The 6,000-nt window shown below is 47.1% G+C and overlaps 1 protein-coding gene across 1 annotated transcript in view; it reads left to right on the top strand.

The window, feature by feature from the left end:
* The first annotated feature begins 332 nt into the window (after positions 1-332).
* Positions 333-6,000, top strand: part of MBP (myelin basic protein) — a 344,303-nt gene continuing 338,635 nt past the window's right edge. The window contains exon 1 of the mRNA XM_083518797.1: positions 333-337. The gene's annotated coding sequence lies outside the window, so the exon portion shown is untranslated. The remainder of the gene's footprint in view (positions 338-6,000) is intronic.

Raw genomic sequence — 6,000 nt, 5'->3', positions numbered from 1 at the left:
AAGGGAAACTGTTCAGAAGAAACAATTACAAAGAACAATGTATTCACCTCATCAATGCAGTACGGTGCTTATCAGTATCAGTAGAAGCTTGCATGGGATTGGTTTCTCATGACAATTCCAATCAATGTTGATGCTCAAAAACTGCTTAAAAATCCCAGAATTATAGACTCACCTGATTGTTGGTTGTCCTGAACCAAGGGTTATCTAGCAGTAAGTCCCACTGCTGTACACGATCCCATGGCAGATGTTAGCACATAGTCTAGCAGACTAACAGGCCCAAAGTCCAATTGAGCCAGGTTCCTGGCTCTGCAGCTGATCCAGGAGTCAGGACACCTGGAGGTCAATCCCATACAAGTAGTCCTGAAGAGCTCCCTGGAACATCCAAGCTATGGTCTAACCAACACAGGAAGACACAGCACCTCAGCTCTGTTTCCCTTTGATGCTTTGCATGCTAATTGCAGCATCTGGGCTTGACGAGGCATGTGCCCCTCACCTGTCCTCAGCTGACTCCTGCTGACAAATCACACACCTCCTCCCAGAGCTAGCGAGCCCCACCTGACTAGCTAGTGAGCTGAGCTGGGGGTCCTTGGCTGCCTCTCAGCCTCATCTCCTCTTTACGCCTCAGAGGCTGCCATGTTCAGGGAGATAGGGGCCCCACCGGCTCTGGTGATGGGTGCTACTGGTCAGGTTCCTGTGCACTGACCTCGTCATCCTCCGTCACCCTGTGTGTACTTCCTCCCCCATCCCCTGCTTGCCCCAGTGTGTCCCAGTCATGGCTACACCCCGGTTGTCGTGGGCCAGGAGTCGGCTTCACCTCCTGCTGATCAGCCTTCTTGCTCCTGATGAGAACCAGCTGGCTCCAGCTTCCTTAAGCAGGATTTCCAGCCTCAATCAGCTGCTGGAAACAACATTTGTCATTCCTGGTCAGACCTTGCTGCTGCTGCTTGCTTCTCATGACCTTGGACCCTCGGCTTTCTTGACCCCCCCCCCCCGGATTGTCTATGTCAACTGAGGTACTCCTGACCTTAGGACTGGACTGAACCTTGCTTATGGACTCTGCCTCCAGGCTAGTACCCCCCTGACACTCGGCTGGTTGGCTGACTTCTCCCTCCACTGAGCTCTGCCGTGGCTGGCAGCACAAGACCATGACACTTGCCAGGATCTTCTTCTCTTCCCTACTGTCCTGCCAGTTCATGGCATTGGTGCTTTCAGGGAACCCTGTGCAGTGCTTTGAAGTCCTGACAATCAGCTGATCATTGGGGCTTCAAAGCATTGTGTGGGCCACATGACATCAGGTACTTGACAGGTGGGCAGGCCCGTGTACCTGTCAAACTTTATGCATGTGATCCTTTATGTGAACCGCCTTGAGACCTTCGGGTATAGGCTGGTATAGAAATGAAATGAACTTGGCCTGCATGGATTGAGGGGAGATAATGATCCAAGGAGCAGACCCGATCCAATTATCCACCCCTGCTGTGGAAGCTGAACTGAGACTAGCTATGGATAGCAGCCTGGGGACGCGGGTGGCATTGTGGTCTAAACCACTGAGTCTCTTGGGCTTGCCGATCAGAAGGTTGGCGGTTCGAATCCCCATGACGGGGTGAGCTCCCGTTGCTCAGTCCCATCTCCTGCCAACCTAGCACTTCGAAAGCACACCAAAAAGTGCAAGTAGATAAATAGGTACCATTCCGGCGGGAAGGTAAACAGCGTTTCCATGCGCTGCTCTGGTTTCGGTGTTTCGTTGCACCACATGACCCGGAAAAACTGTCTGCAGACAAACACCGGCTCCCTTGGCCTGTAAAACGAGATGAGCGCCACAACCCCAGAGTCATCTGTGACTGGACTTAACCATCAGGGGTCCTTTACCTTTTTTACCTTTATGGATAACAGCAAATGGTGCTTGGGGGACCGAAAAGAAAGGATGTAAGTTGAAAGTATTTCAGTAGTTTCCTCTGAATATAGTTATAGAGCAGCCATGTTCTAAATGTCCAAATGTCTATGGAACCTGAATTATAGGGCAGTCTTGGGCAGCATTATAATGATTAAATCCACTTAAAGAAAACTCTGCAGCAACGCTTGGATTTAATGCTGAACAATAGCATCATCATGATTGGTGTGGTTAAGAGGCTTGTTTAAAGGCAACAGGCATTATTTGCCATGGCTTTTAATTTCATACAGTTAAGAAAGGCGATGGGAAACTGACTTACTTGAGATCATATTATTATTTTCAACGTAAGTTACTTTGTTCCTTCCCCCCACTTGTATTTCCTTTAAGCAAAACAGCTTGACGGTTTTATTGCCCAAAACTCTCGACTTTGATTATATACTTACATAACCTGACACAGCGGATGGTTTTTATGGCAGTTGTTGTATGATTTGTATTTTTATAGTGCATCGAGGACAACTGAGAAATTTCCATTTGTGTTTAGGATCAAAACCTGTGTTTATTGAAATTGGCAGGAGGTTCTCCATCAATCTGAATGAGGAAGGGGGAGCAGAAAGAATTGGCCCCTGGCTCACCGAAGGTAGAATACTTGAACACAATGCTGATCATATCTAACATTAAACTAAATTAAATGCCTCGATAACCTATTGTTTAAGGTAGGAAGGAAATGTTTGTGTTTACTATTCCTTTTTTTAAAAAGGCAGGCTATAAAACCAGTAGGTTTCCTGTATACCTCTTAAATAAATGATCTTTTAATGGGTAACTGCTGATTTGGTACAACACTTTTCTTTCAAAAGCACTGAAGGTCTCAGTAGCCAAATTTTATCCCCCACCCCACCCCCCGTTCCACACCATACTTACGTTGAGCCTTTTGGAACATATCTCTGAAGTGATCACAGCAGTAAATTGCTTGTGCTTGTCTGTTGATTGTGAAGGGAAGAGGGTGGTTAAGGGTAGAAACTGAAGAACTCTATTTATCCACAGGCTAGCAAGATTAAGTGGTGCTGGAAAGGGGACTGGACGACTCACAGCTTGACCAGTGACCTCCATCTTGACCTTGAGCTTGACCTTTACTGAGGTTCACTTCCACCTCTGTAAGAGGGAAATAAAAGGTACAATGGAGCCCATAGGCAGCTTTATCTCTGCCAAGATCAAGAGAGGCAATCGGCCGTAAACAGAGCTAACTACAGCTACCTGGTCTATTTAATTCGGTAGCTTTCAGTTCCGCAGAAGGAAGGTTTGTTGCCTGTAAATATGGACCACCATTAGCAGGTTGCCTTTGCTCTCACATGCCATATTAGCAACCACCATCACTAGCTTATGCTGGTCACAATAAGAAAAAGACGTCGGTTCTTGTGTTTTGTTGGCGCACCCTTCAAAATGGATCTCGCATCACAGAGCAAGCATAGGAGTTGATGAATGATGTGAGGCTGTCAATCATGTCAGCTGCCTTGACAGAGGGCATTGGCATGGGAAGTATACACACTATCCTGGTGGTCCTATGTGATCCTTTCAGGCAGTAAGTATGTCATCCAGCTGTGGGGAAAGTGGCAATGATACACATTGCTCCTGGGGCCATAGCTCAGTGGCAGAGCAGAGACCTTGCATGCAGAAGGTCCCAGGCTCAGGGTCCAGGTATGGTTAGGAAGGTCTGCCATCTAAAACCCTGGAGAATTGCTGACAGCTAGTGTCGGCACTAGGGCTACTCCCATACTACGTTTCATGAATGTGTAATCTGTTTAGGCCAGGCATGACCAAACTTGGCCCTCCAGATTTTTTGGGACTACAACTCCCATCATCCCTAGCTAACAGGACCAGTGGTCAGGGATGATGGGAATTGTAGTCCCAAAACATCTGAAGGGCCAAGTTTGGCCATGCCTGGTTTAGGCAGATAGCTGGGCTGTAGACTCACGTGTAACATTCAGTGAGTGGGCAGGCAGGTGCACCGGCTTGCCCAAGTAATTGAGGGGGCCATTGCCATGCGATGACCTCACATCATGTGTGCATGCCGCACAATGTGCTGACGTGTTGCATGCACGATGCATGGCTTGCATGCACGTGTGGCATGAGCACACCACACAGCAGATGTGCACAGTGTGAACAAATCACTGTGGCATATTGAGGGGACCTGGTCCCCTCCTTGAAAATTTCAGGGGGGGCAGAGGCCCTTTGCCCTCCTAACTGGTGCCTCTGCCTATAGGCTTATTCACACATTGCACTGAACAGTGGTACAATCTGTCTTTACACATGTACAATGTTTGTGTGAAAGACTGTACAATTTGTGCAGCTCAACTATTATAGATGCAGGGACACAGCTTGTACACTCTTTCATTGTAGTATGTAAACAACCCTTACGTACAAAATAGTGCAGCTGTATAAATCAACAGTGAGAGCTGGACCATAAAGAAGGCTGATCGCCGAAGAATTGATGCTTTTGAATTATGGTGCTGGAGGAGACTCTTGAGAGTCCCATGGACTGCAAGAAGATCAAACCTCTCCATTCTGAAGGAAATCAGCCCTGAGTGCTCACTGGAAGGACAGATCGTGAGGCTGAGGCTCCAATACTTTGGCCACCTGATGTTGGGAAAGATGGAGGGCACAAGGAGAAGGGGATGACAGAGGACGAGATGGCTGGACAGTGTTCTTGAAGCTACCAGCATGAGTTTGACTAAACTGCGGGAGGCAGTGGAAGACAGAAGTGTCTGGCGTGCTCTGGCCCATGGGATCACGAAGAGTCGGACACGACTAAATGACTAAACAACAACAACAAATCAACAAGGGGGCACTCTTTCCCACAAACACTTGCAGGGAGGACGCATGCACCCGTGTTCAGTGTAATGTGCTAGCAAGTCTCATGCTTAGCTGGCTGAGCCAATGATCTGCCTCAGCAGATGACATCTTTTGTATGGACACAGAACTTTGGCCTGTGGCAGACCGCAGCGCAGATGTATCACTATATACCAGGGTGGGGACCCTCTGTGGGTCAAACCTCACCTAACAGGGGTTCAAATTCGTTTCTCTTAACTGCAGCCCCCTGTCCAACCCTTGATGTCATGCACAACATCAGGTGTGGGAAAGAGAAAGAGAGATGGCTGCCAAGGTCCAATCAGAAGCCTTAAAATGTTGTTACCACTTGTGCATTGTCAAGGGAAAGCAGTCTTTGCTGCTACTGCCCATCAATTAAGTCAAAACCTGCTGGATCAGCCGTTTGTGGTGTTTTGCTGTCCTGACTTCAGGGCTTTAAAGCACCCAGTCACCTGTAATGCCCTGTCCAGTAGCCAATTCTGTCCCTCAGCAATAAACCCTGAAAAGGATCTGGCCCATAGAACCAAAAAGTTCACTTTTTGCTTTTTACAGTGTGTTTATGACTGGGATGGAAAAGAAACAAACAAAAGAGGCGAGGTATTACTTTCTTTTCTTTACTCAGCAGGGTTCAGGCATGGGCCAACAGCTCAGCTCTCACATTTTAACTGGATAACACACACACATGTATAAGTCCATTCATGAGTCCCCAACGAGCACATTATCTTACCGGAAATGATAATGAGAATTTCGCTCCTTATGGGCTCCTGCATTTTCCAGATTTAGCAGGATGGAAGTTTGACTCGCCAAACAGTGTTCCCTCCTGGCTCTTGTCTGCCAGCTTATTCAATAAAGGTGTGCATGGGGCCCAGTATCTATGTCTCAAGTAATTGTATTTGGTGGGGTGGTTGTTTATTTTTAATGGGATTTTTTATTGCCACAGAGAGATAAAGTGAGCATGGTGTACACTCAAAATAAATTCAATAAAGGCAAGGTAACACACTTGCTTCATGCCTGAGCCCATTATTCCATGCTTATGGAAGAAAACAGAAGAATATATATTCCTCAATTCCCTGCTTTTAAGGCACTCACAATAATTACATAAACAATGTGTGTTTGTATGATGGTTGCACATGTCTGACCCCTTGTATAGGCACACCACCTCTGAGACAGTACACAGCCATCATGCCTAGTAGCTGTTGATAGCCTTATTGTCCATGAACATGAATTTGTCTAACTCACTTTTAATGCCA

The sequence above is a fragment of the Podarcis liolepis genome (genome assembly GCF_965112155.1).
Source record: "Podarcis liolepis genome assembly, chromosome: 8".
Lineage (NCBI taxonomy): Eukaryota > Metazoa > Chordata > Lepidosauria > Squamata > Lacertidae > Podarcis > Podarcis liolepis.
The sequence above is the reverse complement of the archived record's forward strand: the minus strand, read 5'-3'. Positions and strand labels throughout refer to the sequence as shown.